The sequence below is a fragment of the Lynx rufus genome, unplaced genomic scaffold (genome assembly GCF_022079265.1).
Source record: "Lynx rufus isolate CCGP_SWC_20201006 ecotype Redwood Valley unplaced genomic scaffold, mLynRuf1.p SCAF_2, whole genome shotgun sequence".
NCBI lineage: Eukaryota > Metazoa > Chordata > Mammalia > Carnivora > Felidae > Lynx > Lynx rufus.
Window position 1 is genome coordinate 146,839,619 of NW_025814834.1, and position 12,433 is coordinate 146,852,051.

Genomic DNA, 12,433 nt, shown 5'->3' on the forward strand with positions numbered 1-12,433 from the left:
CTCATGGTTCTTGAGATCAAGCCCTGCCTCTGGTTCCACGTTGACAGCACGAGCTTACTTGGGATTCTCTTCCTCTTTCTCTGCCCCTCCCCTCCTCTGTTCATGCTCTCTCTCTCTCTCTCTCTCTCTCAAAAAGAAATAAACATTAAAAAAACCCTTAAGAACCTCCCAAAGACCCCACCTCCTAATACCATCATCTTTGAGGGCTAGGATTTCAATATATGCGTTTTAGGGGGACACAAACATTGACTTGTTCTAGTCTCTATTTTGTTTGTTTATTTTTGCTCTAACATTTATTATTTCCTTTCTTCTGCTAATTTCAGGCTTAGGTTGCTCTTTTTCTAGTTCCTTCGGGTGTAAAATTAGATCATTTTTGAGATCTTTCTTTCTTGTTAATCTGAGTGTTTATGGCTATAAACTTCCAACTTGGTACTGCTCTTGATGCATCTGATAATTTTTGATGTTTTATTTTCATTTTGTCTCAAAATACTTTCTGATATCCCTTTTGACTTTTTCCTTGACCTATTAGCTGTTCAGAAGTACGTTGTTTAATATCTACAGAACTGTGAATTTTACAGTTTCTCCCTGTTACTGATTTTTAGTTTCATACCACTGTGGTGGGAAAAGATACGTGGTATGATTTTAATCTTCCTAAATTTGTTAAGACTTGTTTTATGGCCTCACATGTGAACTAAATTTCCCTCTAAACTCTGTTTTTGCTGCATCCATCCATTTTGGGAGGTCATGTTGTGTTTGTTTTTATTCTTCTCAGACTATTTTCTATTTTCCCTTGCAACTTCTTTGACTAATTCATTATTTAGGAGTATGTTTAATTTCCACATATTTGTAGATCTCCAAATTTCTTTATATTATTGATTTTGAATTTAATTCCACTGTGTTTGGGGAATATACTTTACATGATTCAAGTCCTTTTTATTGAGGTTTGTTTTACGGCCTAGCATGTGGCCTTTTGGAGAATGTTTTATGTGTGTTTTAGGATAGAGTGTATTCATTCCACTGTGGTCAGGGACAGTGAGCTACGGAAGCCTATGAGGTCTAGTGGGTTGATAGTGATGTCAAGTCCTCTATATCCCTGTTGATTTTACTTTTAGTTGTTCTATCTTACCACCTAATTTTGAGATTTCCCTTTGTCCTTGTGGTTCTGCATCTTTACGGGGGTGTGTCTATGTGGGGATATTTGGAAATTATTCTGTTTGAATAATTGGTCTTGAATCTTTCAACATCTCTGGAAAACATCAGCCAATATTTCTTTCAGCCTGCATTCGTTTCTCTTTTGTTCTGGAATACCCATTCAACATAGTTTAGGTTTTCTTGCTTTATCTTCCCTGACTACTCTTCATTTCTCATCTATATCTTCTTCTTCCTTTTTATTTATTTATTTTGTTTTGTGCTGCACACTCATGATATTTTATTCTGAACTATCTTTCAGATACCAATATCTTTTCAGTATACCAATTCTTCAATTCTTTCCTCAGATGTCTTTATTCTGCTTTTAATAATAATGTTGGTGTTTTTTAAAGTTTATTTATTTATCTTGAGAGAGAGAGAGAAAGCACAAGTGGGGGAGGGGTAGAGAGAGAGAGAGGGAGAAAGAGAATCCCAAGCAGGCTGTATGATGGCAGCACATAATCTGATGTGGGTTCAAACTCACAAACTGTGAGAACATGACCTGAGCCAAAACCAAGAGTCAGAAGCTTAACCGACTGAGCCACTCAGTCATCTTTCAGTTTTAATTCCAGCTATTCCGTTTTCATTTAAAGAAATTTCCATTCCTTTTGAAATGCTATGCCACTTTATATAGTTTGCTATTGCAAGTATTTTAAAGTTTGTCTTTTATTTATTTAAACAGGGAAAGCCTATGGTAACCACTGTAATCTGTATTCAATATATCGATGTTTCAACTTTGTTAGTCTCCATTTGTGTGTGTGCATGTGTGTGTGCACGCTTGCTCATTGCATTCTTTAAACTTGGTTATTTTTCTCTTCATTTCTATTTAATTTCTTAAAAACTTTCCTGTGAGGATTGTTTGAGAAATAAAGTAAAATTATCAAACTACTTTTCAACTACTTTTTTATTGAGGAATTATATATATATATATATATATATATATATAAAACATATAACAACATATATGTAATGTAACATATATATGTATGTGTGTGTACAACATAATGATTTGATATGCATATATATTGCAAAATGATCATCCCAATAAGCCTAGTTAATATTTATCACTACACAGTTATAATTGTTATTTCTTGTAGTGAGAACCTTTAAGATCTATTATCTTAGCAACTTTCAAATATACAAATATACAAAACAGTATTGTTAATTATAGTCATCATGCTTATATTACTTCCTCATAGACTCTGCTTCAAGCAAGCACTGGCTTTTGAACTCTGGCCCCTCATCTCATAATGCTTTCAAGACTGATGGTACATTTCCTCCTTTGCCAAGTACACTAGGAAAAAGCAGCTTCAAAGCTCCGCCTAACTCTTTGAGTTCCCACTTTCCCTGGAAATTTGGCCTAGTAACGTCATTCACTGCCAGTTTGCCAAATGTTTTATTGCTTTTAAAAAGGATTAAACTTTTTCTTAGTCTAGAATTTTAAATTGCGTTTGGCACTAGGCTTTGTCTGAAACATTATACAGGCTAGATCACCATATTTCCCAATTCCTGGGCTTCAGTTATTTCTAATGTTTATTGTCTGTTCATCCTGTCTCTTGCCTCTATTCTCAGACTCCAGGGAGCAGTGCAGTCATGGTTCCTGTCAGCACACTGCTCTGTCCCAACTGAAGCATATTTCTCCTCTTCTTCAGGCTTTTTCTTCAAGCTGTGAAAGGCAGCCGATTTTGCATAATCTTGGCCTGTAAGTGTAGCAGGTGTTTAAGACCACTATGGCAGCTCTCAGTCAAATGGCATACATAGGCTGTTGGATAAATCCCCACAGTGCCCTTCAAGGGGACAATTCTGAGATGCATTCTATGTGGTTCTTCAGAATATCCACATTGGGACTGATCTCTAGTTTCCCACAACGATAATCAGCTCAATAATTTATCTTTCTGACTTTCCCAATTCCAGTCTTACTCTCCCTTTTCTCCTTCTCCCTTCCTCTGGCTTCGTGTCACCACTTCCCAAATAAACTACATGCATTTCCAGAAGGGAGAGCCCAAGTAGAAACACATTCTTTCCATAGGCACTTAAGACCTTACTACTTTGCTCATTTCAATTAACATTAAAAGAACCTACATTATAGCCAATATTTATGTTAGGAAGTTACAGGCAATATTATCACTGCATATGTAGGATGTGTTTGTATATGTGGATTTCTACTTTGTTATAATCAAATTTCTATAAATTCTATATTGATATCCATAAAGCACTTTTGACAGGAAAGTTCACTCATTCATGTGTTACTGGATAAATTATGATTTTGAGTAACCACATGATGGCAGTGCCTACAAGCCTTTATATCTTAAGTATGACCTTGTACTGTATCCATGAAAATCTGTCTCTTAATCGGTGCTTGGGAAAAGGGCATGCCTAGCAAATGTGGGCAGAAAAACCCCTGAAATGTCTGCATAACCTTCACCAATGCCCAGCCCCCTCGGGATGGCTGAAGTCACCTTGATATATACCCAAGTGTTAGGCTTCCTCACTCACTCACAGAGGCCTATAGACCTGGGTGGTTGTTCCCACCTCCCCAACCAAACCAGCCTCTTCCTTATTACCACTGACTATGTTCCAGCACCACTTTTTTCTCTTCGGCCTATCTAGGAGCTACTGGCAATGCTATTTTTTGGGAGTTAGGCAATTAGTTGTGTAGACATGTGAACGCACGGCCTAGGACCCAGGCAGGCACTCACTTGGATGGTGCTCACACAGATGGAGTTAATACACTCCTTTTCTAGATCTCTGCTCCAAAACAATAAGAATTATTATATACCACTTGACCCAACTATCCATAGGATGAGACACTTAGGCTGAGATTCTGGAACTGGAACTTGTTTATAAGACAATGATATGTGGAGTGATCACTCCATGACAACCTCTAGCATGTAGTACACCATATTTGTCTAAACCAAGGGTGAGCAAACCATGGCCCACAGGCCAAACCTGTCCCATTGCCTACCTTTGTAAATAAAGTCTGAGTGGAATATAGCCACACCCATTTGTTTACCTACTGTGTATGGATGCTCTCACTGAATCTTTGTGACAAAGACCCAATGTCTGGCAAATCCTAAAATATTTACTGTCTGGTCTCTTACAGAAAAGTTTCATAGATGAGGAGGATGGTGAGTTAAGTGGAGGAGAAGGACAAGACTCCCCTATCCTTACACAGCCTGGCTTCCGCAGGAACGTCCCCCTGCACCTCTCTCTTTCCTGCTATGCACTTGTTCCATTTCTTTCCTTCTCTACTGAAAAAGTAATTTTCAACTTTCAATGTTCACAGGCCCTGCTCCTTGGCTTCCTAGGGAAGCTATACTTTAACATCTACCAAGGCCCAAATGACTCAGCAAAACCTCAAAACATGGGCTCTATTTCTGCTCCACGGACACATTATACATTTGCTTCTTTAAAGAAAATAACCAGAAAGGAGCATCTGAACACAAAAGATGAGAAACACTTCCCTAGTTCCCATTAGATTAAGTCATACAGTCCTGCATACACCAGAAACTCAAGGTCTGCAACTTTCTGAAATGTCTACTAGTTTGTAACATTTGTAACATCTTATGTAAAAAATGTATAAATATTTATATATATGTATAAATGTATATATAACCCTGCACCAAATGTTCCTCTACAAGCATACCTTGTTCTTTATGGAGACTGTGTATCCCAGGGGCGCCTGGGTGGCTTAGTCGGCCGAGCATCTGACTTTGGCTCAGGTCATGATCTCACCGGTTCCTGAGTTCAAGCCCCACATCGGGCTTTGCACTGAGAGCACAAAGCCTGCTTCGGATTCTCTGTCTCCCTCTCTCTATCTCTCTGCCCCTCCCCCATGGCTCATGCCCTCTTTAAAAAAATAAATAAACATTAAACAAATCAAAGAAAAAAAAAGATTGTGTATCCCAGGCAACTGTCCTAATTGGGGTTGAGTAAACTTTCCTCCTTCTTTATAGCAATTCTAGGGATTTCTGGGAAGATAGCCAGGTAGGAGGACCCTAAGCTCACCTTGTCCAATGGATACAGTTAGATAACAGCCACTACATGGGTAAATAACCCTGAAAATGACCTGAAGGCTGGCAGGCAAGGGGTAGGAGAGAGAAACAGATTATCACACTGGGAAGCCCGCATGGGAAATCTCCATACTGTTTGGCTTTGAAAACCAGAGGGGCTGAATTTCCTGAGTTCTTAACAACCAGTAGGACTTTTAAAAATCAGCAGACTCGCTCTGGGAGAGCCGAGAGGGCCAGAGGGAACTAAGTCCTGGCCCTTGAAGAGACAGCACACTAAACAATCCCACTGAGGTACAGCATAGAAACAGCAGCTTGAAAGTGCTTGAGCTATACAGGAGGGAGGGGTGTTTACTAATCTCAGAGCATGTCCTAGAGGGACAGAGATCGCTGGCAGACTCCTCCAGGAACAAAAGAGCAGGCAGGCACAATTTCCCTCCCCTGCCACTCAGCATAAAACATGGCCACCTGTGGGAACCAGGCCAGAGCTCATACTCCCACCTAACTTGGTAACAGTGCACCCAGGTGTCCTCCCCTCCTTTCCCCCACCCTGAATTTTGGTGGATCTGCCCCTTCCTGACAGGCCCGCCTCAGTCCCGGAGACGCAGGTCCCCTTCCCCAGAAGACTGTGCAAATCTTGACAACACTGCATCTACCCACCCAAGTGCTGCACTAGGTCTTGATCCTAGTGGTGGCAGAGCCCCTCTAGTGGAGAACAAGCACGCAAATCTTGTTAAAACTGTATTCCCAGCCCCCGCACTTTGTGAACTCGCCCCCTCTAATATACTCTTGGCCAAAGCCCATCCAAACAAGAGCCATAGCCTGGCAGTGTGCATGTTGCCTCAACAGGAGCCAGCACCAATCCAAAGTGACTCCTGCCCTGGAGAGAGGGAAAGATAATCACACACAGCAGTCAGACTGAGGCCTCAGCAGTGGGCTGTGGGTAAACAGGTGATCTGATTGCAGGCCCCACCCAGCAATGAAAATTTCTCAGGGTATAACATAAGGAAAGCACCTTGCAGTTTGGTGCTACTGCATCTCTGGCAGACACCTGGTCTGACTCAACTCAAGCCCGGAGTTTCCTCAGACTGGCCCACTAACACCACAGGGACCAACAGTGCCCACAACAGGCAAAGAGACCCAGTGCGGATGACTGGACTGAAAAACAAAGTGGCTCAGCCACAACAGCATGACACATGCAATACACATAAGAGACACCCCTGAGGTGCCAGGTTCTGATAAACAGGGGATGTTGCCCTGAAGTAGTGGCCCTTTCTTCGTAAGACCACTACTTGCAAGAATAGGAGATATAGCTGACTTTCCTAACACACAGAAACAGACGCAGAGAGTTATACAGGATGGGGAGACAGAGGAATATGTCCCAAACAAAAGAACAGGACAGAATCACAGCAAGATACCTAAATGAAACAGATAAGTAATATGCCTGATGGAGAATTTAAAGTAATGATCATAAAGAAACTCACTGAACTTAAGAAAAGAATGAGTGAGACCTTTAACATAGAGATAAAAAAGAACAAATCAGAGATGAAGAATACAATAAATGAAATTAAAAATATACTAGATGGAATAAATAGTGGACTAGAGGAAGCAGAAGGACCAATCAGTGACCTGGAAGACAGAGCAATGGAAAGTAATTGAATCCCTGAGCAGCTGAGTGGGAAAAAAAATATGCAAAAAAAGAATAGACTTAGGGAACTCAGAAATTCCATCAAATGTAATAATATTTACATTATAGGGATCCCAGAAGCAGAAGAGACAAAACAGGGGGCAGAAACTTTATTTAAAAAGATAATAGCGGAAAACTTCCCAAATCTGTGGAAGAAAACGGAAATCCAGATCCAGGATCCACAGAGATCCCCCAACAAAATCAACCAAAGGAAGTCCACACCAAGACGCACAGTAATTAAGATGGCACAAAGTAGTGATAAAGAAAGAATTTTAAGAGCAGCAAGAAAAGAAGAAAACAGTTACATACAAGAAATCTCATAAGGGGGCGCCTGGGTGGCGCAGTCGGTTAAGCGTCCGACTTCAGCCAGGTCACGATCTCGCGGTCCGTGAGTTCGAGCCCCGCATCAGGCTCTGGGCTGATGGCTCAGAGCCTGGAGCCTGTTTCCGATTCTGTGTCTCCCTCTCTCTCTGCCCCTCCCCCGTTCATGCTCTGTCTCTCTCTGTCCCAAAAATAAATAAAAACATTGAAAAAAAAAAAAAATTAAAAAAGAAATCTCATAAGGCTACCAGCAGATTTTTCAGTAGAAACTTTGCAGGCCAGAAGGAAGTGGTATGATATATTCAGTGTGCTGAAAAGGAAAAATCTACAACCAAGAATACTCTATCTAGAAAGGTATCATTCAGAATAGAAGGAGAAACAAAGAGTTTTCCAGACAAACAAAAGTTAAAGGAATTCATGACCACTAAACCAGCCCTACAAGAATGTCAAAAGGACTCTTTGAGTGGAGATGAAAGATCATAAGTAAGAGTAAGAAGTGTAGGAAGCACAAAAGCAGCAAAAATAAGTATATCTGTAAAAATCAGTCAAGGGACTCAGAAAATAAAAGGATATAAAGTATGATACCATACACCTAAAACACGGGTGAGGAGGGGAGAGGAGTAGTGAATGGTTCCAAGCTTAAGCAATTATCAACTTAATATAGATAGACTCTATGTGCTGAAGTTGTTATATGCAAACCTAATGGTAACTGAAAATGAAAAACTAGATATGAAAAAAATAAAGATAAAGTATCTCATTAAAGAACGCTAACTTATCATGAGAAAAGAGGGCAAGGGAAGAAAGAAACAGAGAGGAACTACAAAAACAACCATAAGATAAATAACAAAATGGCAATAATTACATACCTATCAATAGTTATTTCAAATATAAATGGACTCGACTCTCCAATCAAAAGATACAGGATGACAGAATGGATAAAAAAACAAGACCCATCTAAATGCTGCCAACAAGAGATTCATTTCAGACCTAAAACACATGCAGATTGAAAGGGAGGGGATGGAGAAACATTTTTCATGCAAATAAATGTAAGAAGAAAGTCAGAATAGCAATACTGATAGCAGACAAAATAGACTTTAAAATGAAGACTGTAACAAGAGACAGAGAAAGACACTATATAATCATAAAGGGGACACTCCAATAAGAAGATATAGCAATTATAAGTATTTATGCACCCTAAATGGGAGCACCCAAGTACATAAAGCAGTTAATAACAAACATAAAGGAACTAATTAATAGTTATATAATAATAGTAGGGGACTTTAATACACCACTTACATCAATGGACAGATCATCCAAACAAAATCAACAAGGAAATAGTTTAATAACACATTGGACCAGATGGATTTAACAGATATATTCAGAACATTGCATCTTAAAACAGCATAATACACACTCTTTTCCAGTGCATACAGAATACTCTCCAGAATAGGACACATAATAGGCTATAAAGCAAATCTCAACACTCAAAAAGATCAAAGTCAGACCATGCATCTTTTCTGACCACAAAAATATGAAATTACAAATCAATGACAAGAAAAAGTCTGGAGACAGCACAAATACATGGAGGTTAACTAACATGCTACTATACCAAGAAATCAAAGAGGAGACAAAGGATGCATGGAGAGAAATGAAAACAAAAACACAACAGTCCAAAATCTTTAGGATGCAGCAAAAGTTGTTCTAAGAGGGAAATTTATAGCAATAGAGGCCTACCTCAAGAAGGAAGAAAAATCTCAAATAAACAATCTAATCTTACACCTAAAGGAGATGGAAAAAGAACAACAAATGAAATCCAAAACCAGTAGAAGGAAGGAAATGATAAAGATTAGAGCAGAAATAAATGAAATTGAGACAAAAAAAAAAAAGAGAATATATCAATGAAAACAGGAGCTTTTTCTTTGAAAAGATCAACAAGATTGATAAATAGCCAGACTCATCAATTTTTGACTCAAATTAGCAAAATCTGAAATAAAAGGACAAACAACAACTGAAACCACAGAAATACAAACAATTGCAACAGAATATTATGAAAAATTATATGCTAAAAATTGGACAATCTAGAAGAAATGGATAAATTCCTAGCAATACATAATGTCCCACAACCAAATTAGGAAGAAATAGAAGATATGAACAGACTGTCAGCAATGAAATTGAATCAACAATCAAAAAACTCCCAATAAACAAAAGTCCAGGACCAAACGGCTTCACAGGTGAAATCTACCAAACATTGAAAGAAGAGTTAATAGCAATTCTTCCCAAACTATTCCAAAAAATAGAAGAGGAAGGAAAACTTCCACATTCATTCCATGTGGCCAGCATTACCCTGATACCAAATCCAGATAAAGACACCACAAAAAAAGAGAACTACAGGCCAATATCTCTGATGAAGATAGATGCAAAAATCCCGAATAAAATATTATCAAACCACAGCCTATAATACCTTTAAAAAAATCATTCACCACGATCAAGTGGGATTTGTTCCTGGGTTCCAAAGATGGTTGAATATTTGCAAATCAATCAATGTGATACATCATATCAATAAGAGAAAGGATAAGAATCATATAATCATTTCAGTAGATGCAGAAAAAGCGTTTGATAGAGTACATCTGTTCATGATAAAACTCTCAACAAAGTAGGTTTAGAGGGAGCATACCTCAATATAATAAGGGCCTTGTATGAAAAATCCACAGCTACCATCATACTCCATGGTAAAACTTGAGAGACTCCTTCCCAAAGTCAGGAACAAGACAAGGATGTTGACTTCTTATTTAACACAGTATTGGAAGTCCTAGCCACAGCAATCAGACAAGACAAAGAAATAAAAGGTATCCAGACTGCTAAGGAAGAAGTAAAGCTTTAAGTTTTTACAGATGATATGATATTATATATAGAAAACCCAAAAGACTTCACCCAAAAACTACCACAACTGATAAATACAGTAATATCACAGGATATGAAATAAATCTGTAATCCATTGCATTTCTATAGACTTATAATGAAGCAGCAAAAAGAAAAATTAAAAAAAAACAACAACAATCCCACTTACAATTGCACCAAAAAGAATAGAATACCTAGGAATACACTTAATGAAGGAGGGAAAGATCTGTGCTCTGAAAACTATAAAACATAGATGAAAGAAATTGAAGACAAAAAAAATGGGAAAAAATTCCATGCTTATGGATTGGAAAACAAATTGTTGTTAAAATGTCATACCACCCAAAGCAATCTACATATTTAATGCAATCTCTATCAAAATACCAACAGCATTTTTCACAGTCCTAGAACAAATAATCCTAAAATTTTTATGGAACCACAAAAGACCCTGAATAGCCAAGGCAATCTTGGAAAAAAAAAAAAAAAGCTGGAGGTATCACAATTGTAGATTTCAAGTTATATTTCAAAACTGTAGTAATCAAAACAGTATGGTACTGGCACAAAAAAGGAAGACACTTACATCAATAGAACAGAATAGAGAGTCCAGAAATAAACCCACCATTATATGGTCAATTGATCTTCAACAGAGGCAAGGAAATGCAATGGGAAAAAGGCAGTCCCTTCAACAAATGGTGCTGGGAAAACTGGACAGCAACATGCAAAAGAATGAAACTGGACTACTTTCTTATGCCATACACAAAAATAAACTCAAAATGGATTTAAGCACCTAAATGTGAGACCTGAAAGCATAAAAATCCTAGAAGAGAGCACAGTCAGTAATATCTCTGACATTGGCTGTATCAGTTTCTATATGTCTCTCCTAATGCAAGGGAAACAAGCAAAAAGACAGTATTGGGAGTATATCAAAATAAAAAGCTTCTGCACAACAAAAGAAACAAAAAACATAACTAAAAGACAACTACTGAATGGGAGAAAATATTTGCAAATGATATATCCTCTAAAGAGTATCCAAAATATATAAAGAACTTACACAACTCAACACCCCAAAAACATAATCCAATTAAAAAATAGGCAGATGACATGGCCAGACATTTCTCCAAAGAAGATATACAGATGGCCAACAGACACATGGAAAGATGCTCAACATCACTCATCATCAGGGAAATGCAAATCAAACCACATGAGTTATCACCTCACACCTGTCAGAATAGCTAAAACCAAACCAAAACAAAACAAAAAAACAAAAAAAAAAACAAGAAGCAACTATCAGCAAGAACATGGAGAAAAAGGAACCCTCGTGCACTGTTGGTGGGAATGCAAACGGTGCGTCCACTCTGGAAAAAAGTATGGACATTCCTTTAAAAGTTAAAACTAGAGGGGTGCCTGGGTGGCTCAGTTGGTTAAATGTCCAACTTTGCCTCAGGTCATGATCTCACAGTTTGTGAGTTTGAACCCCACCTCGGGCTCTGCGCTGACAGCTTGGAGTCTGGAGCCTGCTTTGGATTCTGTGTCTCCCTCTCTCTCTGCTCCTCCCCCACTCATGCTCTGTCTTCTCTCTCAAAAATAAACATTAAAAAAAATTTGAAAAAGGGGTGCCTGGGTGGTTCACTTGTTTGAGTGTCCAACTTCAGCTCAGGTCATGATCTCATGGTTTGTGAGTTCGAGCTCTATGTCCAGCTCTGTGCTGACAGCTCAGAGCCCGGAGCCTGCTTCAGATGTGTCTCCCTCTCTCTCTCTGCCCCTTCCCCATTTGCACTCTGTCTCTCTCTCAAAAATAAACACTACAAAAACTTAAAAAATTTTTTTAAAAGGTTAAAACTGGAATTACCATATGATCCAATAATTACACTAGTGGGTATTTACCCAAAGAATATGAGAATACTAATTCAAAAGGATATATGCACCCCTATGTTTATTGCAGTATTATTTGCAGTAGCCATACTATGGAAGCATTCCAAGTGTCCATGGATAGATGAATGGATAAAGAAGATGTGATATATATATATATATATATATATATATATAATGGAATATTATTTGGCCATTAAAAATGAAACCTTGCCATTTTCAACAACATGTACACATCTAGAGGTTATAATGCCAAGTGAAATAAGCCAGAAAATGACAAATACCACATGATTTCACTCATATGTGGAATTTAATAAAGAAAAGGAACAAAAAAAGAAAAAAAGAGACAAACCAAAAAACAGACTCTTAACTATAGAGACCGAACTGATGGTTACCAGAGGGGAGGTGGGTGGGGATTGTGTAAAATAGGCGATGGGGATAAAGAATACACTTATTGGGACGA